We start from the raw sequence: 22,431 nt of genomic DNA, 5'->3' as shown, positions 1-22,431 counted from the left end.
CAGTGGAAAATGCAGAAGAGCAGTTCATCTTATGAGCTTTCTACCATTTAAGATGGCAGACATCTCCATTGATCAGAAGATCTCATGAGTTTCCATCATTTGGGGCCCAAATCTCCCAAAAATGGACTGTAAAATTTCAGTTCTACCTAATCAGAACTGAAACCCTTACTCTGAGCTGACCTTCCCTGAAAGCCCAAACTGTGCCTAAAGCTAATTTAGATCAGGATCCAGATCTGAAAACTGTCTCTTCAGCCCATGCAAATACATTGTGTAGCCCAAGCTGTACCCAATATCCAAAAATTATCAATAATGCTTTCTGAGATTTCTGTAAACTTTGCTACAATATGGTTGTGTATTAGATATAAACAAGAGGAGACTGAGAGGAGCTAAGAATCCATGGTGATGGGTGTGGGAACAATCAGAACCTTCATAAAGTAGAACGGAGAGAAATACTGTGAGCTTCAGCAGATTAATTAATGGCTACTAGGGGTTTATTGGGACTCGGAATAATTATAGGGAACAAGTGATCCCACAAGTGACTTGACTGAAGCAAACACTGACGTACAGTGAACAGTCACTCATGAATTCCTATATTTCTAAACAGCAGTGTTTGGCTAGCACAAAACATGCTGTGTTTAGGGTTAGGCCATGGACTGGAGCTGTTGTTGGAACACAAAGGAGAAATTGGAGTTAATTATTGCAGTTACAAAATGGAAAAAAAAATTAAAAACAAAATAGGACATTTCAAAACTTATTTTTTTAAATCTTTAATTCTTTTCTGGTTCCCTGTGGAGTCTTCAGTTCCTAGGGTGGCCTGAGGAGAGATCACTGAAGCTGTGCTTTGTAGTCTATTACAGCACAGCTGTTCATCAATTAGAATGGAGAAAATAATCCTGCTGTTTTAGAATAGTGTGATGTGCATGGTACATTATCAGACAAAATGCAAACTGGATACTTGAAACCCACACAGTAAGACTGTTATTGTGAGGGGCACCTCTGGCTTAAAAGTTCTTTCTCCCTCTTCACTCCCTCCTAATTTAAAACCATTATTACAGACTTGAGCACCCACTCCAGCTTTACAACATGAGAGACCATCCATTCCTGCCCTACAGGAACCAGTACAGCAATTAGTGGAATCAGAGTTCAAGAATTAACTAAGAAATCTGAACCGATGCTATGCTAACGCAGAGTGTCAGTTTGTATGTTTGTTTGTTTTTTCCATCAGTCCCTCTTTCCTTGTAATGTAGCGAAGAGAGATGTGGTGAAAAGAAGTTGGCATTGCGGTTTGTTGCAGGGATTGGTTCCCAGGTTAGAGTTTCTGTTGTGTGGTGTGTAGTTGCTGGTGAGTATTTGCTTCAGGTTGGGGGGCTGTCTGTAAGTGAGGACTGGCCTGTTTCCCAAGCTCTGTGAGAGTGAGGGACCATCCTTCAGGATAGGTTGTAGATCCTTGATGATGTGCTGGAGAGGTTTTAGTTGGGGGCTGTAGGTGATGGCTAGTGGTATTCTGTTACTCTTTTTGTTGGGCCTGTCCTGTAGTAGGTGACTTCTGGGTACCCTTCTGGCTCTGTCAATCAATAGAGGAACGGTGTGTCAAAGATTCCGACTCGCTACTGACAACACTGTAACTTTTGGTTTTCCATGAGGATCCACCCCCTTTATGCTGCTGCAGAGGATTGATGTTTCAGAGCATCCCTGATGAATACCTCCAGTACATGGGGCCTCCTTAGTACCCAACACAGGGCCAGTGTGGAGGCATGTTCGGTTTGGGAAATGTATGTGGCTGGAATATCTGCACTTCAACTGTTCTGGGCTTACAGACAGCCCTGTAGGTGACTGTTCAAAGCTGGCATGAGTTAGAGCAGCTCTTCTAACATGCTTAGGGGGCTGGGAAGATATCTAGTTTGTCACAGAATTCAGGAGATGTGAAGATGGCTTATAGCCACCTTTGCTTCCCAACCCTGGGCTTTAGCTCAGAATCAAGGACCTTATCTGCAGCCCCCTATTTTTCAAATTTAGGCCTGGTCTATGCTAGAAAATTAAGTCTGCTTAACTGCTTCACTCACGGATGTAAGAAATTCACATCCCCTGAGTGGTGCAGTTAAGCTGACCTAACTCCCAGTGTAGATAACATTAGCTCAATGGAAGAATTTTTCTGTTGACCTAGCACACTGCCTTCCAGGGAGATGGATTACCTACACCCATGGGAGAACCCCTCCCATTGGCATAGGTAGTGTCTACACTGAAGCATCTCATCTGTGCCACTGTAGCACTTCAAATGTTGACAAGCCCTTAGGAGCTGTAAGCAAAAGCAGCCTGATCTGTGTGGATGGTGCAAAAAGAAGAGCGGTGGTCTCAGCCCTGAGCTCACAGCTTCACAAATATTGAATTTGTGAGCAAATAGGAAGTCAGTGTAGTCTTAAGAATGGTATAATGTGTAATACTCACACCATTTTAAATAGGTGGGCTGTGCACCTTAGCTATGGTCTGAGTAGACTTCCAAGGTAGTCCCATGCAATGCTTCCTGCAGTAATCTATTGGGAAGGTCACCAAATAACAGGTTGAATCAGGGAGGAAGCTCCTATCCAAATGTAGGGCCCGGGGGGAGTGGGGGGAGGGAAGCACTCTGTGCCAATGTCTCTCCCTTCTGGTCACAGGGCAGCCTCACAAATCTTGTTACACTCTCACCCATTAGCCCATGTCACCCATCACTCACTGTTTTGAATCTTTTCACTGGCTTTACCTTTTCCTGCACATCAAGTTCAGCTTCTCACTTGCCATTTTAAGGCTCTGCTGACCTCACTCCTATGTCGACCTCTGCTCTAATCTTTTCCTGCTCCTTTTGTTCCACTCAAGACTCCTGCCTCGCTGTTCTCTTTGTATCCTTCTCCCACCCTTGTCTTAATTTTTTCCTCCAGTAAGTAAACAAACTTAATTTAAAAAGCAAGGGCGCTGGAACACAGGTTGTAAATGAATAAAGCACATTGACAATTATAATGTAATGCTTAATTATTCATAATGCTTCATGTACTAGTGACTCCACTGCAGGGTATTTTGTAAAAGTACGGAAGTAGTAATATGAGACACTAAGTGACATGAGACACTACAGCACTGCCTCGGCTATTAAACCTTGGCTCAGAAGTGGGGACAGCTTAGCCATTTTTGGGCACAAATGACAAAGCATGTCGATTAATAAGGGTCATCAGTAATAATAATAATTAGAGCTGAGTGAATAATCCACATCCAGTAATTGTTTTGATAAATTTTGCCTGTGTTTTGTTTCGGAATAGTCTGTGAGCAGATTTAAAAATCCTCAAATGTATTTGTTACCAGGCTTATCTGTGAATATTGTCAGGGACTAATCATTAGTTTGCAGATCGTTCACAAACAGCTCATTGCAATTAAAGGTTTGTATCTTATGCTGCGCTGGATTTTGTCTAGACTATAGACATTCTCACCAGTGTATCTAAATCAGTGGAATTTCACTAATGTAAAGTTCTAATGTAGACACACAATACTAGCCCAAAATGGGGTTTAACCTCGCAATTTAGCAGTGTAAAGCACATCATTTCAGTCTCCTCCCACACCACCACCACCACACACACACTTAACATTGTGGCAGAACACATGTGCACTGTAGGGGTTGGCACAAAACCCTGAAAAACCCCTCAGCATAGAGAAGGTCTTGGTTATATGGTTTTGTTTATGTTCCCTGTTTGGGATAGCTCATGTATGAGGAACTGTGGTAAGCATGAGTGAGTGTGAAGGTCATGGAAATATTCATGATTATGTGTGGAAAGAAAGAAGAGTTGTGTGGATCATCACTAAAGATGGTTGCAAATTTTTCTACAAAACTTTTTTTGGAGGGGTCAGAAAAGCTAATTTGTTGAAACTGAAACTTTTCATGTTTTGACAAACTGATTTGAATATTTTTTGGAAAAAAGTTTCAAAATTATCAATGTTTCATACTGACATTTTCTAGAAGAAAATACTTCTAACCAAAATTTAAACAAATTGTAGTGGAAATTTAAGTAAATATATGGTGGAAATCACAATGAAATATATTCAGAATTATCAAAATACTGTAAAACATTTCAATTTACCAGAACCAATGTTTGTTTGTTTAGATTTTTGGTTCATGGACATTTTTTAGATTTTGACTTTTCATCCCAGGGGGATGGGGAAAAAAATTCCAATCTTGAAATTTTCACAAAATGGGAAAACCATTTTTCATCTAGCTCTAATCATGACATGTGGCACAAACCAATCTTCAGTCCACTAAAAAAAAGGTGGGGGCATTTTTTAAACTTTCCGTTTTCCATCAGCATTATGGAATGAGTTGACCCATCAGGGTGTAGGCAAATAAAAATCCCAGGCAGGAGTGTGAAAACATTTTGTGTGATGTGACGGCAACGACACTCCTGCATTCACCTCTTGTAACTAACCTACCCAGCACAAGATGCAAATTTTACATGTGATTTATACAATTCACTTTCAGGCTGAAATTCACCCCTTTATAGCTAGACAGACTAGTTAAGCCCTCAAAACAGGACATAACTTGGACTGACTGGTACAAGCCTTGCTCTGATGTTCTTCATAGGAATGTGTTTCACCCTTAGTGAATATACTTTTAATGGACTATTGCTTGAAAACTTAGGCCAAATGTTTCAAACTTGAGTGTCTAAGAAATTATTAGGTGCCTCCGTACAGTTTTAAGGTCTTAACTTCAGGCATCCAAAGTTTACAATTTTTGTTGACTTTGCTTAATCAAATGCTTCTCAGTATCTCTGTATAGGGTATGGGTCATGAGATGGCAGCATGGGATGACCTGCAAGATGGATGATCACCCTAAATAAGGTCCTTATGTTATGCCATATGTTCTGCACCAAGAGGCTGGATGGGTCTCCCATATCAGAAGAAAAGCAATACAATGAGGAAGCAAATGCACAAAGCAGTGTATAACCTGAGACTAATCACTCTTTTGTACTCTTTTTGTGCAGAATGACTAAGACTTCTGAGGGCCTTGGTAGTTATTAGCTGAACTGCTCTACCTGACTATTTTCATACAGGTCATCAGTTTATTTTTAGTCTGCTAGAACCATTGGTTCCTGTCATATTAGAAAAGCCTCCATGCAGGAAATATTCATTGCAATGGCCTACATACAGTTAATTTCTCCACATACATTGCAAATGAAGGACAGAGTTAGTACCATTGTATGGAAGGAACAATGCCAGCTACGTGCTTACAAACTGCCACTGTAACAGTGCATATGTATCATAGAGGCACACAAACAGTGTTCCTGTGCTGTTCTGATTGTAAAAACTCCCACCTGTGTAAGTTTATGTGCAGGCTAGTGAAAATGCCATCCATTCCCAGTGGTATTTCCAAAAAGGTGATTTTTCTCATGTTTCCACTTGTTTTCTCTTTAATTCTCCAGTTATGACCCTAGTCTCCTTGCTGAATCAGGATAGTGAAAGCATGGCTTGTTGCTGAGCAATGAATATAAGTACTATCTATTTTCATGCAGGTCCACCTGCCTTGTTTGTTTTCATTGTGCAAAGAGCCCTTAGTCTCAGTTTATTATTATTTTTAAGCCATTGCCTTAATGAACAAAAGAAATTAATTTACTTTTCCCTGTCTGTCTACTTATTAGAGTTATATTTGTCAAGAAGTGAAAGGCTTAATTCACAAGTGAAATGAGTTTGACACTCTCAGACTAATTCTTACTGAATGTCTGTCACCTTCACAATGTAGAAACACAGTTCAGTATGACTGGCAGTCTCTGCTCAGGAAAAGATCTGGATTGGAATAGAACAAGCTTTGCTCTTTCACAATGCTCTGCTTATGTATTTCAGTGCCAGAGAATTTGTACAGCACCATGCCTTGCACTCCCCAATGTATCAATTGCCACCATAAGCACTTACATTTACTACTTAAACACCCAAATCAGGGGAAAACAAACAAAAAAACCTAGATAATCATGAGCAAAACTCAGAAGAAACCAGAACTTAGGTGAATATTTTAAATAATATTAGACTGGAAAAATTAAAGCAGCTGTTAACAAAATGTCAGTTTCCAAGTAACTTATAAATAGGTTTTCACAGCTTCTTTCAAGATCCAGATTTCTTTGGATTAGAGCAAGTGAGCCAGACTCTTGGAAGCAGTAGGCACAATGGGAGATCCTATGTGAAGAATTGGAATTTAAGAATGATAATGACACACTACCATATATATTTAATGTACAGTTCCCAACATTTAAAAATGTGAAGGTCCTGTAATACCTTGCTTATTCCGAACATTTCTAAGGCCCCAATTCAAGAAAGTCCTTAAGTAACATTGAGCACATGCTGAAGTGCTTTCCTGAATCAGGGTCAAGGGCCTGATCCAAAACCTACTGAATTCAATGGTAGTCTTTCCATCAGGCCCCAAATGCCTGCATACACCGAAATTAGGAATTAGGAAATCTAGAAAAATGATTACCTAGAATAAAAAAGCATATATGGGGGAGAAGGGGAATTCATTATTTATATATTGCTGAGAGTCCCTAGCTATGTTCCTTCCCCTACAGCAATGTGGAGATGTTTTGATAGTAAGCCCAACATAACAGAGATGAACTTAGACCATGTGTACTTTTTTGGAATGGAAATAAAAATTCAGTGTGTCTTTAGTCTGGCAATATTAAACAAGATACTTAAGGTTAAAATAAAGAATCCAAAGTCTGGCTCTCTCAAATACATAGACACACACAGATATACTTAAATTAATATAGCAAGTTTAGTTGATCTATTTTTTCCCTTTCTTTCTTTTTCTTTCTTTCTTTCTTTTTTTTTTAAGGATATAAATTCCAACCATGTTTTGTGTGAAGGGTCTCAGTGCATACTGACATTGTGAGTGTCAGCTCCAGATCACTTTAATCAGAGAGTGGATATGCATGATAAAACGGATAAGGGACTTTAATCAAAAAATCCGCTGGTCTGGAAACGTGACGCACTCCGCCAAACACACTTCATCCCACTTTTCTTGTGCCACTGCCAAGATTTTTATTTCATGAATATGCATTGGACATGATATTACATTAAAATGTGACATTGTTGTGTGGCGGCAGGGATTTAGAATTACAATAAATAAATAAATATAGAGACTTCTGCAAAGTTTTTATCAATTGAACATTAATGTCACAGTGTTTTTGTTTTTTCCCCCTTGCCCTCCCCAAAGCTTATTTTTATGTTGAATATCGGATTCAGAACCTTCTATTATCATAAAAGAACTAATAGCAGAGAGGTGCCTTGTTTAGACTCTATCCAGCAGTATACCGAATAGAGTTCTCACCCAGGGATCATACTATTCCATATAAAATGCTTATTTGTGGTTTAGGATTTTTTGTTTCTATACTGAAGGATAAATTCTAGGTATTGGGGCCTGATCCAGAGGCCATTAGAGTCAATGGAAAGCCACCCACTGACTTTGGCTCAGGCCCCGAATGAACAAGGAAGCCCATTGTTTCCCCCTATTTTTGCCATGTTACATTGCATCCTGAAAATTGCTGAGGATAATGCTATGGTATGGAAATTTACATCAATACTCTTGTCTTAGTCTCAGTTCTGTATATATCACATACACAGGCCAATCAGCTTTTAGTTACACTCTGTTAGCATTTCTGAATATTTCTTTTTGAAAACCCCCGCACCATGATTTCTGAGAACTGATCTCTCAAACAATATACCTTGAAACACACATCCTAGCTTCTGGTTATGCATTCATCAGATTAAAGATGAATGTGTTATCAGATTTTGTTTGCTGTTTTTCAGTTTCTCTGCTATGAATATATACAGGATGGCATTGGGGAAAAACAAATTCATAAAAAATGAACAGAGTGACTTCTGAAAAATATGAGCCAGATCCTTAGCTGCTACAAATAGCTGTAATTCCATTGATTTCAATGGAGCTACACTGATTTACACCAACTGAGTATCTGATCCTACATATGGGTATTGAAATACTAGTGAGTGACCCTGTGGTATATTCAAAGTAACTTAAGTGTGGGCTAGTAGCAAGGACACTAGAGTGGGACTCACAAGACCTGGATGTTACTGCTGCCTCCGCCTCTGGCCTGATTGGTGACCTTGGGCAAGTAACTTTCAAGCCCTGTGCCTCAGTTTCCCTAGGTGGGGCTAATAGTGCTGACCTCCCTTGGAAAGGCTTTGAGCTCTACAGATGAAAAGTGCTATGTCAGAGGTAGGTGTTGCTTTTCCAGGCTGAGGTGTATGAGTGGAGAGTCTCTATTTGCTAACTGAAAGTTAGTATGTTTCAGTTGTTCAGTAAGCACCTCTTCTCGTAATAGAAGCTTAGTTTTAATTAAACTCAAACAAAAATCCTAAGTAGTGAATGATCTGAAGCACCAATATTTCTTTACCTGTATTATTAAGAAGGTAGCATAGTGAAGGTGCACCATAGCTTGCTTGCTCTGTGTGAAAGTTTGTTTTTAAAAACGACACTGATAATGCATCCTTCCCCCATTCCCTCCCACTCCCCACACTACTGCAAGAGACAGACAAGGAAGCGAGTAAGGAAGGTCACGACTGACAAGGGCAAGCAAGACTGAAGAAAGAACACAACATGCTTTATACTTCTTTCACACTGAAGCTATGGTCATTTCATGTAGCGTTTCCATTATAAGACCCAATTTCTCAAGGATTTATATCTGCCATATAAATCTGCCGCTGGCTGAAGCTTGACATATGGCACAAGGTATTAATCAGGAAGGGGGAACTTACAAGTTATCTAAAAATTAACTGAAAACTAATGGGCATTAAGGTCTAAAACTTGGTCCCACTGTGCAGCCCCGCAAGCTCGGCTTTATGCTGGAGATGCCAGAATCCACTTTCCTGCCATGCCCACATTTTAGATTGGCAGCAAAACCCTTCCACTGCAGCTATTGTAACATAGGCAGGAGGACTGCAGTACTCCACACCTTTCTCCACTCATCTCCATCTGTAGGTGGAGGGGAATGGCTAGTGGAGCTACGTAGTCACAGACCCTCCAGCCCTGACCCTATTCCTACCTTGGCCTGCTCTGTGACCCAAGTACTCCCAGAGAACACAACTGTAGTGCACAATCATTGTTCTCCCTCTCTCTTGTGCGGCAAAACTGTAGTAGTTCAGCTGAGGTTAATGCCCTTTGTGTATTCTTTGGCTGGGGCAGGGACAGGATCTGTCCCCTAGTGGCTTAGGGCCTGAGCCTACAACTTGTGGTGTGCAGCAGGCTCCATGCAGAGATCTGCCCATATACAGTCAATTGGAAAATTGGGACTCTATTGAACAATAATTTTTCACTCATAACTTAGTCTACATTATAATCTAATTGCTTTTAGTGTCTCTGTCTTTTAAAACAAAAACATGCCTTTCTGGAAACGACTTGTTTAGTGAAAGCCGTGAACAGAGAGAGAGTGAAACTCTGGTTATAGCACAGTAAAATGGAAAACCTACTGCTATTCCAGTAACAGTTAAATAATAGACTTGTTAATATATCAAAGAGGAGTCCACTAAAAGTGGCTGCATGGGCTTTACCCCTAGAAAGTGATTTCTGAGCATGTACCATAACAATTTTACATAGAGGGATTACTTTCTTAAACCCTGATCAATTAGAAGTTTTAAAACTACTCTTAACAATGTCTTTGAATCTATAATAGTTTGTGAAACCTTGATTTAAAAACAACAACCACCAGCAAAAGTGCTACATGTGATAAGGTGAAATATTCCAGCCAGATCCTTAGCTGGTGTAAATTGGTGTTGCTCCATTGAAGCTAATGTACAGCTGAGAACATGGACAGAGTGAAACTCTGTTTTCAGCATAGTAGAATGAGAAACCTATGTTTCTTCCATTCAATGTGCAAGATGCAATTTGAGTAACAGTCAAATAGCAAAATTCTTAATAGATAAAAGAGGTATCCACTATAAAGCGTAATGACTTCAATGGAACTACACTAATGGACATCAGCTGAGAATCTGGCCTGGCATGTTTGTGAACATGAATTCCTATTTACAGGAGAGATTCTAGTGGCTGATAGAGATATCTGTATATGGAGAGAGAGCAGCTAGAAATACCGAACATAAAAAGAAAATCCCCAAAGGAAACTACTATCACAGAAACTATTATTTAATATTAAAGGTAATTGTAACACAAGGGCATGACGCATACCCTTGTATTACAATTACCTTAATATGAAATGGTATTTTTCTGAATGGTAATTAGAGGAAGTTATACTCAGTCCTTAAGCCTCGCTATTGTACCAGACTAGTACTGGGGACAAGAACAATGTTACATGACATATTGTGTATTGGCGCTTCAGGATAGGGCGTGGAAGTCCGGGATACATTATCAGCTCTTTAAATTAACAGGAGGATGCTTTCATTTTGTACGGTTGTACACAATAACTGAACTCCATAACCAATCTACCAGACTGGGGTACAAAACTGACACATTTTACTGATTCTGAGACCATGTTAGTGTCTTAAACCTTTCCCAATACTGTGGTGATTCAAAGTCCTACTTCTTTGCACTTCACGCTTTCTTCCTAATATTCATTCCTTAGGGGACCATTTTATCCTAAACTTGCTATGTAGTCTTTGCTTATGAACAAACAAAAAGTGTGTGTGTGTGTATGTGTATATATACACACGCTTTTTTATGCCCCAATTCTGCATTTAGAGCCATATTCTACACCATCTTGCCTACACAGTTCTCAAAGCAAAACTGGGACATTAGCTTACATCATAACCATGGGGAACTTGAACATGGTTTGTGTTTTCTTTGTATATCTGTATCTGACATTATTATTGATAGATGAACTATGGTCTAGTCCTGTACCTGATCCCTGAAAGGATTTAACCAGTTAATAGAAGGTTATCGAGGCTGACTTAAAAAAAATTCTGACATGCTTAGTCAGAATGAATCATTTTGCATTTGGCTATGCCGTGTTGGGTCATACCAGTGGTTACATCATGTCATGTTTCATTATTTCGCAACTCATGACGAATGTTATATGACATAGCAGAACCGGCAGCATGCAGTATAGCAAATTAAAAAAAAAAAAAAGCATATAGCATCCTCTTATCTGGTTTCTGCTGTGGTTTCAGCTAGAAAACTCCCATTGTGAGTTCTTGTTATTAATTAGCAGGTTTGGATATCTGCAAAAGCAGGTATTTCTGAGATATAGGTGCACAGTACATGAACACAGGCATCTGGGGACTAATTCAGCCCTAAGAAGCAGGACTATATTTGAAAGGAAGTTTAAATAAATCTAAAAAGAGAATAAAAAAGTAGGACTTCGATATATAATATTACTATATGTTCCAAATGCTAGTCCAGTCTTTATTCCGCTTTAATTTTTTCCTTTAAAATAAATATAGGATTTTCTCCTTGTAATCATTTCCCTCCACATACACAGTCAGACAGTATCAGATGCTTTCACTTTAGGTTGCCAACTTTCTAATCACACAAAACCAAACACTCCGGCCCCACTCCACCCCTTCCCAAACATTTTGGCCCCGTCCCTTCTCCAAGGCCCCACTCCTGCTTGCTCCATCCCCCACCCTCACTCACTTTCACTGGGCTGAGGAGGGAGTTGGGATATGGGTGGGGGGGGGTGGGCTCTGGGGTGAGGTCGGGGATGAGGGGTTTGGGGTGTGGGAGAGGGCTCCGGGCTGGGACAGGGGGTTGTGGTGAGGGGGAGAAGGGGTTATGGCTCTGGGCTGGGGATGCAAGCTCTGGGAAGGACCAGAAATGAGGGGTTGAGGGTCTGTGGCAGGGGGTTGGGGTGCAGGGGGGGTGCAGGTTCTGGCTGGGGGTGCAGGCTATGGGGTGGGATTAGGGATGAGTGGTTTGGGGTGCAGGAGGGGGCTCAGGGCTGGGGCAGGGGGTTGGGCTGTGTGTGGGGGGGGGGTTGTGGGGTGTGGGCTTTGGGAGGGAGTTTGGGTGCTGGAGGGGACTCTGGGATGGGGTTGGGGTGTGGGAGAGGGTTTGGAGTGCGGGCTACCAGCACATGGTTCCCGACCAATGGGGGCGGCTTAGCTGGCACTTGGGGTGTGGGCAGTGCATGGAGGGCCGCTCATGTGCCTAGGGGCTGCAGGGACCTGGCGGCTGCTTCCAGAAGCCACGTGGAACTGGGGCAGGTAGGGAACTTGCCTTTGCCCCGGACCCCTGCTGCACCACTGACCGGAGATGCCAGGGTCCCTTTTCGACCGGGCATTCTGGACACCTGGCAACCCTATTTCACCTGCAATCTATTAACACACTGCATAGGAGTTTGGAGGAATTTTATAGTGCAGGATAACACAGGACTTTGCCAAGTAGTTTAGGCCCTAAATTTACAGTGCCTGGAAGTTTGTGGAGGTTGGGGGTATCCTTGGGATTCCAACTGGCTTTTAGTATAATGAAAATGGAAATACTGCAACACTAGAGGACTCCCCTCCCCACCTCCCCAGTTGCTATTACTTTTCCAGGACTTGCACCTAAAAGGAATAGTGTGTCCCGCCATGTTGGACCCACTGCAAGAATTAATTACCAAATGCTATCCCAGAGCAGTGCTGACACAGATGATGCCGGAGTAGAATAGTGCTATGCCAGCTGCACGTGACAGCCAAGATTACCTGATGGGCAGTGGAAACTGCTTGAAGGGGAGTAGCATGCACTCACTCCCCTCGATAGTATGTGCTGCCAATCACAGCATATGAATTGACTGGGTTGGGCCTGACCGTGGCCCTTCAGAGGCAAGCCATGCTCCCTCAAGGATGTGATACACCAGTCGATGCAGTAGTGAGGCCCTATCGAGAGGTAGGAATTCTGCCTTTCTGTGTGCTAGGGGGAGCAAGTCCCTAAGCCACTTGCGCTAGTGTCTCATAGGACAGGATTTGGTTCTAAATTACATATGTGCTTGGAGAGGAGAGATATACAATAGCCCTAACTGTGCCTGCACAGCAGCCCCGGGAGTAATGAGATTTACTGTAACAGGTCAGGTCAATGCTCCATATTTTTAAGTCCTTAAATATATATTTAGATGATAGGGAGCTGTCTGTGTGGCAGCAGTCCAAGCTCTAAAGCCTCTATAAATATATATTTACATGACAGATTTACATGAATTGCTCTGGAGATCTTGCACAAGTTTCATGCAAAGTCTCTCAACAGACTGTAATATACTGCAGCAAGACAGTATTTCCATTGCAAATGATGACCCACACAAACAAAAGAAGTCCAGGCTATAAGGGTATGTCTACATAGCAAAGAAGAACCTGCGGCTGGCCCATGCCAGCTGACTCGGGCTTGTGGGGCTCGGGCTGTGGGGCTGTTTCACTGCTGTGTAGACTTCTGTGTAAACTCTCCCAACTTTGCAGGGTCCTGGAGCCCAGGCTCCAGCCTGAGCCCAGAAGTCTACACAGCAATGAAACAGCCCTGCAGCCTGAGTGCCTCAAGCCCTGCTTGTCTGGCACAGGCCAGCCATGGGTGTCTAGTTGCTGTGTAGACATACCTAAGAGATCAAGGCATAACTGAGTGTGGTCAGCCTAATTCAGATTCTTGTTCATTTACTAATAGCTGGGCAGGGCACAGAAACAAAAATGTCCTGCTATAGAATATGGTTTTAATGAGCCATTTTCTGCCCACTGATGCATAGAACAGCTACTGAAAGTTTGGAATTGATCAGATGTGGCTTTCAAAAGTTACCATGTTACATCCAAAGAAATAAATGCCATCAAGCTCAGCCAATGATCCAGCAAAACTCAAAGTGTATTAGATACACAATACAGGCATATAATTTGATTAAACAGATTGATAACATTGCAGTGTTCTATCAGGTAATGTAACACAAAAAGCTTTAGAAGATGTGTAATAGTAATTCTTTTCTAAATGACAAAGCATCTGTACCTTCTCCTTTGGCATACTATGGCATTCTAGGTAACTGAAGCAGCAGTAGTAACAGACTATCTCAAATGGTGATATTGTTTTAGAGAGACTTATTTTCAGATCTGTCATGATCTTTCCTGGCAGAGCAGCATGTGCATGCACCTTTTAATTATAAGATGAATAGTATTTCCAAGTGCCCATATATAGCATAAGATCTATGTGCCAAATAGGGCAGACTTCTCAATGAAGTCAATGGGCTAAATTTTTCTCTTAAGGTTAGATCCACAAGAGGGATTTAGACTTAGCAACACTTAATTGTCACCTGATGGAATCCACAGCCCCACATTAGGCATCCAGGTTCCCTGTACAATGCAGGGGGAGAGTTTGGCACCTAACAATGGGGTCCACAAAAGCTGAGCAGGGAGCTGCCTAAACTAACCAATAGGAGATGCTGTAGAGAAAGATGTAGCCGAAGGCCTACCCTTCAAAGACAGGTGCCTGACAGGAAGCACCTTTCTCCGCTTGGGATTCACAGCTGTGAACTCCTGGAATTAGGCACCAAAGCCAGGTCAGCCCTTTTTCTTAAAAACCAGAAGAGGAAGTGCTTGTGGCTCCTTTCTTCCCTAGTACCTAAATCCTTTTATGGATCTAGCCCTTAGTGTCACTAGTATAACCCCATTAAAGCCAACCAAGCAAAATTTGGGCCAGTATATTATTTCAATGCTGAAACTAAATCCATCATGGAATTGTAATGATTTTTTCCAGAGAAAGGACATTATGATATTAATCTTTCTGGAGCTTCCAGTTATAGTATATCATACAGAGTATTCTAATTCAGGTTCAGCTGACTTCTGTGGGGTTGCACCAGTGAAAATGAAAATAGAATTTGGCCCACTGAATTCAATGCACACTTCGCCTAAGGATGATTTGGCTCATACATACCACACAGGCACTGGGAAATACTGCTCCTTGCATAATTACCGGTGCTGATGCTACAAGTATGAAATCAGTATAAGGTGGATAACCCCCAAATGGTTTTATACAGGTTTGTGGGTTCAGAGAAGAATTAAGAATAATTGGGTTTTAAAAAAATATAGAACCAGTGTTTTTCACCTGCCAGAAAACCCATCTGTATGTCTAACATTCTCACTACTCGTCTGGTTACACGTTGCACAAAATGAGCATTTAGTGCTGCTCATTCATTCTTCTCTAAGCCCCTAAATGTGCTTAGAAGCTCAGTGAAGAGTGGATGATGTTAGATGACTCAAAGGGTTACATCTCAAAATGGCGTACCAGAATTAAAACTCCCATAACTTAGCTGTTACTGTGTCTGTGCATCACCATAATTAATCATCTAGGCCCCAATCCTACATTGTACTTAAGCACATGCTTAACTTTAAGTCCATGAGTAGTCCCATTGACTTCATTGGGACTTAAAGTTAAGCATGTGCTTTCCTGGACTGGGGCCCTAGTCTATTGGGGCCTGAGTCAGTGCTCTTTGAAGTCTACAGCAGTCTTGCCATTGACTTCAATGGGCATTGAATAAGGCACCTTCTCCTCTGTGAAGGAGGAGTGGGATTGCTTTTTAAAGCCTTACCACTTTATGGGGCTTGTCCTGCAGTCCCTGGTTGGTTCTTATTCAAGAAAATTTTCTGGTGAAACTGATGCAAGTTTTGCTTGAGTAAAGACAGGCCTGAGCTTTTAATTGATAGAGAATAATTCGCTTAACTAGTTTAGCTTTCTTTCTGCTTATACAGTGTCAACAAGCAGATCTGATTTACTTCCCATTCAAATTTATTGGGCAAATAATTCAGAGAGTCTTTTACTCCATAAATTAATTGCAAAAAGTTCAATGTGAATGTTCAATATTCAGTATTCAAAATATGAGCTGTTGTGATTGGTCAGCCATTTGGTATTGCTTTTTCCCCTGGTTGGAGGACCATAATACTTACAATTCGGGGTCAGGCCTTGTAATTCATTCACTGGAGTTTTATTCTCACAGGCAGCAAAAGAACAGAATAGGGAAACACCTCTTTTTCTGGGTCCCACAGAGACACCATCAACTTGAAATCCAATCATATTTTAAAAAGTGGATTAAAAGTAGTTTCAGGTACTACATCTGCTCAAGTCCCCTGCCAATTTTTGTGGCTTCCAATTTTTAAAAAAATGTTTCTTTCCCATGCTCCAGGGGATTTCATTAAATGTGCCTATTTTTACCTCAGCATAGGTACGGTGGAGTTTCCCAGCCTTCCCACCTCAATATGACATCCAGAAAAAATAGACTGAGTTGAAAAGTTTTGAATGAAACATTTTCTGGTAAGAAATGGGATTTTGTAGAAAATGGAAATATTCTCCTGGAAAAGATCCATTTTGATGGAATGAAATGTTTTGTTTCAGGTTGACATTAATCTCCACATCCGCCTGAGCTGCTGGGATACTCATGGGAAGTTCTGGGTCTCTCTTGAGGCTCCCACAATGCACCGCAGCAGCCTAGCCAGGAATAGAGACAGCAGCACATGTCGTCCAGCTGAGGAGCAAGACTCATATGGGTGAATGGGGCCTCGAGAGACCACAATTCCTGCTCCCATGAGGTACTGCAGTTGCTCAGGTGGATGCAGAGACCAATGTCAAACATACCTGAAACAAAATTATTTGTTTGTAGTTGACAAACCGAAAGGTTCTGTTTCAATTTCTGAATGTCTGCAAAAAGTTTACATATTTTGACTTTTTGTCCTGTATCGGGATGAACACAAATGTTAAATATCAGAATTTCCCTTGGTATGGAAATTCCATTTTTCAGTCAGCTCTAATGCCTTGTTATCTTACTCTGCTATAGACTCATTAAATCTTTTAGGCTATGTGCTCCTTTCCATGCGAAAACCTGTGGGAAGAAAAATAGCCCCCTGAAATCTCCCTGGCTTGAAAATAACAGAGAGCCTGTCACACACTTCCCCCTCTATAGAGGTGGGATTTGTGGCAATATGAATGGAGCAAAAGTTATGGCCCTTTAACTGCATGGAGACTTTCTGCCACTTCTTTTCACTGCCATGATTTTCATAAGGCCATTATATTTAGTAGCAGGAAATAATATTTTAAAATATTCTCCCCCTCACACACCTCTATTTTTATTTATCTAAAGTTATTTGGTTTCTTATGAAAGTTACAGTTAACTTTTAATTGCTCTAGTTCTGCAGAGATTGAGAATATCCTCAAAAGGACAGATTTAGAACCAATTGGTCTGATTATGTTGAAGTACTAGAGAGAATTAAGTTCAAGATATAATTTTGTTATGTCCCTGGTTTCAAAGAAAAGAAGAAAAATCCTTTCATTTTCCCTCTTCATAAAACCTACTGTAACCTTGTCAGTGCTCACTGAATTGATGCTACATTGAAAATAGTGCTGAACAAGTTGCGTATTGTGAATCTCATAATACTATAATGTAAGATTATGCAGAGGATTAAAAAATGAAGATCAACAAGTTAAGATGTCAATAGTTATGCCAAGGCACCTTTCCTCCCCTTTCAAAAGCATTAAAACAAAGCAAATTCCACTATGCTAGTGATTCTGTTTTATCCACCATCTACTGACAGCCTTGATGATAATTCTCTTTATTCAAGTGGTTTCTTCTTGTCTTCCACCTGTTGGTATCCAAGCAACTGTGACAGTGCCAAAGCACATACTGCTATATGTTGCAGAGTCACTGCTACTACACGTTGTTGTTTATGGTAGTTTAATAAGAAACACCATCAAACTCCAAATCAAGAGTTTTCACTTCTAATTGGTACAGTCATATTTCTAGGAATTTGGAAAGCTATCAAGATGGGCTCAAGTCAACACAATTATGATCCAGATTTTGTGCGGTTCAAAGTTTGAGCCTGTCAGCTCCAAGGTTTTCCATTTGTAGTAGAAGCGTCATTCATAAAGCTGTACATCATATGATAGAAGATCAGACTTTTCCTCACTCACATTTCCCCTGACACACCTTTTACATGCCCCGGGATTCTTCTTCACTTACCAGTACCACTTGGTTGGAAGATCTTCCATAGCTGTAAGATTTAGTTGTAGGTTTGCCTCAGTAGCCACCTATAACTAATGTTGCAGTAACTGAGTAGCACTGGAAATCTTGCCTTTCTCCCAAAGCACGAGGCTTTGTCTGCACTGGGAATTTGAAACAATTCCTGCCATTGATAGTCAGCCTTTTATGTAGCTGCACTAGTGCAAATCCCAAGGAAAGACAGAGAAAACTAGGATTAATGCTGATGGAGCACCTCTGGTCTGAAACCAAAGTGAGCTCCATTTGCACATATCCAGGTCTACACTTAGGAGTTCCCAAACTTTTTGCCTGAATGACCCTATTTTCAGACTTATTGCTTCCTGTGACCCCAAACAACAAGAAGGACACCATTTTGTAGAACACTGTACACGTGAGGTCATGCTGTTCAGCGCAAAATGGCATCCTCTGCACAGTCAGGACTGCCGAAACCCCATCCACTGATGGCATGATGCCACTCAGGGTTGCGACCCATAGTTGTGGAATTGCTAGGGTTACCCAGGTGCAGCTACATCAGAGACTTGCCACTGATTGCTAAAACTGGGGCAAAATTCTAATATAGACAAGGGCTGGTGTCATAAGTGGAGGTTTGAGTTTAGGTTTTTTGTATGTTAGGAGTATATCCTTGCTACCCTGAGGTAACAATGATAAAGGGAGCTCCACTCCTGAGAAAAAATCTCATTAAGGAAAATAAATACACAAGAACAGCCTATAGCCCTGCTCCTTAAAACCATGAGATCTTGACCCAAACAATCTCTTTGGGTTGGATTCTACTCTACAGTCCTGCTTGAATATGGGGCAGCACATATCTAGGATGCCCCAGGGACAGGACAGGAACCAGATTGTGACTCTGAGGATCACAATCTGCTTCCTGCTTCCCCTTTGTTTTGGCGGAGAAGCAATCTGTGCCACATCCCACTCTGTGGTGGAGCTGGTACGTAGGCTGGTGTGCTGAGGGGTAGAACCAAAACTCTGCCATCTCGCAGTCCCTGCCTGCCCACTTCCTGCCCACCGACATGGGAGGGAGCGTAACAGCTTGGTGGTGTCTGCTTTCATCATGTAAGCTCTGACAATGCTAGTAGTCCATAAAAGGGCTGTAAAGGAACTCCTTATGTGGCCTCCCCCCTGCACTATTATCCTTAGCAGGAAGGCTAATGATGAAGCCTAAGGGATTTAAGTCCTCTCCAGACTGTGTAAATTTAAGAAATTCAATAGGCCCTACAGTTATACCACCACTCCAGACAGCAATCAATATAGAAATGTTAGGGACCCTCATGTCTGTGAGGGGCTGAGTGTAGGCGGGGGTGTCCTACTGTATCACCATGGAAAGTATCTCCTCTTTGCTAGCTTGATCATTTGTAACTGGGGCTGGAAAGTGCAAACCAAAATGTAACCTGCATTAAAAGAATTTTGTGGGCTGTACAAATCATAAGGGTAAGTACTTCACAAAATACTGTCAACTGAGGCGTATATTTAAAAGGTTAGATAAAATATCTCTTTGCCATTTTTTTCCAGTTCTTTTCTTTTTATAGTCCACTGCAAAACAACAATAGATAAAAAGGCTGTATATAATGCATGTGTGTGTGTGTGTGTGTGTGTGTGTGTGTGTATATATATATATTTTACCTTTCCCAAAGGAGTCTCTGTGCTACCCACACTAATTGTAGGTTTTTCTGAAAATGCAGCATGAATCATTTATAAATAAAGAGACTTTAAAATCCCTAAAAGACTCCCTGAGGTATTCAGTATTTCAGCATAAAATAACTGTTAAATGGAGTTATTCTGAATTAGCTTTTACTGGAAAGTGGTGAAAATAAAGTTTTCTTTTCACTGTGAATGTGCAATAATTCTTTTACACAGCTACCCTGGGTAATTGACAAGTGATTTTCATAATTCAGGTTTTAGCAAAGAAATCATCTGAAGTGGCTAACATTAAATGAAGGGAGCTGCTATTAAAACATTGCTTTCAAGAAAAACTGCATGAGATGTCAGTACCAAGGGCTCTGTGTTGAAACCTAAAAACATAATAAAATAAAAACACAGACATTGAGGCTCAGTAACAAATTTATACACACGTCCTCCTCACACACACACTTAAAAAATAAAAAAGGACTTTTTTATTTTAATCTTTCCTATAAAAGCAGTAATTATTTTAATGCATAGATAACCCCAGAAAGGCACAGCACTCAGAAGTGGTGGTTGATTTGCCTGTCTCCTTTGGACTTCATAACCTTGGCTGTCCATACCCAGTGTACAAGCAAAGGTCACATTTGATCTCGGTGTGTACAATTATGCAGAGGAGGCTTCTTCAACACTTTGTAGTTGATTGACAAATTGGTCTGTCACTCAAATGCTCCTTCAACTTATCGTGAACAGTAAAGAAAATTATCTGTTCTGTGCATATGTGAGAAAAAGCTTGTTCATTAAACTCTAGATTGCTGAAGCTGTGGAACACACAAAGCTTCAAGGAATATCCACTCTATATGACAAGTATACTAAAGATACAGGTATATGTATTTATGTATATATGTATCTCTGTTTGAATTTACACAGTATACCTGTCTGGTCTATATAATCAATCTGAGGCATGTTTATGTGTATAAACATACAGACACATACATGCAAACACATAAATATACCTGGGTAACATTTTATAGTACAACATTCTACATATTAGCTGGCAATGGCTATTATCTTCTAGGGGCATACATTGTAGCCCTCATATGCTGGTCTATTTACAAATGCCTTTGGATTGCAAATACAAGGATTTAAATACAGTAGGTTATTTAGCAGACAATAAAGAGTGATCTTAATTTAAGGCTGGCATAACCAGGTGCAACTCAGTTGAATTTAGTGGAGATGTGCCCATTTATACCAGCAGCAAATGTCATCCTAAGTATCACAAAATTATCATCTGGAGTCCACTTCTTACAGTTCGAGAATATTCCTGCAAATTATGTGTACATGTGTCTCTCCCACTGCCTCACAAGCTCCAGTCTGTCTGTCTGTCTATCTGATAAAGATATCTCTTTCTATATCAATATATATGCTTTATTCTTTAGTCACTTTTAACTATAGTGTCAGTTCCAGCACTTTCCGAAGGCTACTGCCTTTCCCTTCTAGTCATTTTTTTTGATTCACTCATTGTTGGAAAGTTTTCAAAGAATATTTTTGCCTTTGTGTCTGGGAGTAGCGGACAACGCAATTCTTCCTGTGACAAACAACAGTGAATACATGTTCCCTCAAAACTTTGTGAAAGTTTGATCAAGATCCAGAGATGGACCACAGCTGCCTGGTTGGGATCAAACCTAAACAGAATACAACCTCTTTGCTCTCTTCATATTTTCAGAAGACTGGTTATTTCTGTCGGGGGGTATTTTGCTCCAAATCTGTGTTAAAGGATGACATAGGCTTAAATATCATTCAAAAAACACAAAACTTTTTGCTTTCATTATTAAAAATGTTTCTTTGCCGGTGGCTGACTAGCTTGAAGTCTTTGAAACACTGAGCTTTCTATAAAATCCAAATAATTCTCTGTAAATCAAAGTAATTGGCATGCTTGCTGCAAAGCCTGAAGCTGCTATTTTTTTTTAAGGTAATCTCTAGAAAGTAGTTTGTACTCATGTTTTCACAGTGATTAAATATGCAAAGTAATTTTCATGATTATCACCCTGTTCTGAACCAAATCAGATGCGGCTATGCTTCTCTTTGTACAAAGCCAGTTATTGGATCAGATTCCAAAACAAATCCCTTGAATTTGGCGGATCATCATTTTAAAAGGGGGCTTGTTAAGGTAATGATTAAATTAAACCACCCCTTTAAGAATATTTAGATCTGGTCTGCCAAGCGGAACGGTCTAATGGTTTTTAAATTAGGAGCTGCGAATGCTAGTGAATTTCTTTTGTGGGTCAAGTGGGTATTAACAAATGCTAAGACTGTTCTCTCTTTTGTCATCACCTTGAAATCTGCAAAGAAAAGGGAAGAGTGGGAAAGACATGAGGAGAAAAGCAGTGTTAGTATTTAACATCAGTGCTTTTAACCAAGGGCAGCTTCAGATTTACAAGGTTGGATAGGAGAAGATATGAGATGTTGCTAGTAATCTCTTTATACCTCACTCTTGAGAGAGACTGAAGCTTGAATCTTCAAGGAAGTGGAGGACCCAAGTGCATTGAATTCTGGCAGGCTTAAGCTGCTGCAGAGGTGTAATAGCCCACTAACCACAGGAACATGGGTAACAATGGATACCTATGTCTGCAAGATTTTTTTAACCCTGTCACTATTAAGTGGACTTGCAACCCCATATGCTGCTGCAATTTTGCAGAGTTTTGTCCTTTGCTTTTTGTGGAGGGCTTAGCTGAGCTCCGTCCAATATCAGCAAATGAGTTTGCCTTTTAGATAATCTAGACAATGTTATGTTGTTGTTGTTTCCACCCTGCAACACTAATTGGTACCAAAGTTTGATGGAGGGTGGATCTGTGTAGTCACA

General features: G+C 40.7%; 1 long non-coding RNA gene across 2 annotated transcripts in view; it reads left to right on the top strand.

Moving 5' to 3' along the window:
• The window catches only part of LOC120402972, a 112,619-nt gene that overhangs the window by 27,303 nt on the left and 62,885 nt on the right, over positions 1–22,431 (top strand). For both annotated transcript variants that reach the window (XR_005597392.1, XR_005597393.1), the window contains exon 2: positions 16,117–16,210. This is a non-coding gene — a long non-coding RNA (uncharacterized LOC120402972). The remainder of the gene's footprint in view (positions 1–16,116; positions 16,211–22,431) is intronic.

This window comes from Mauremys reevesii, linkage group 4 (genome assembly GCF_016161935.1).
Source record: "Mauremys reevesii isolate NIE-2019 linkage group 4, ASM1616193v1, whole genome shotgun sequence".
NCBI classification, from domain to species: domain Eukaryota; kingdom Metazoa; phylum Chordata; order Testudines; family Geoemydidae; genus Mauremys; species Mauremys reevesii.
This window is presented reverse-complemented; position numbering and strand designations above follow the sequence as displayed.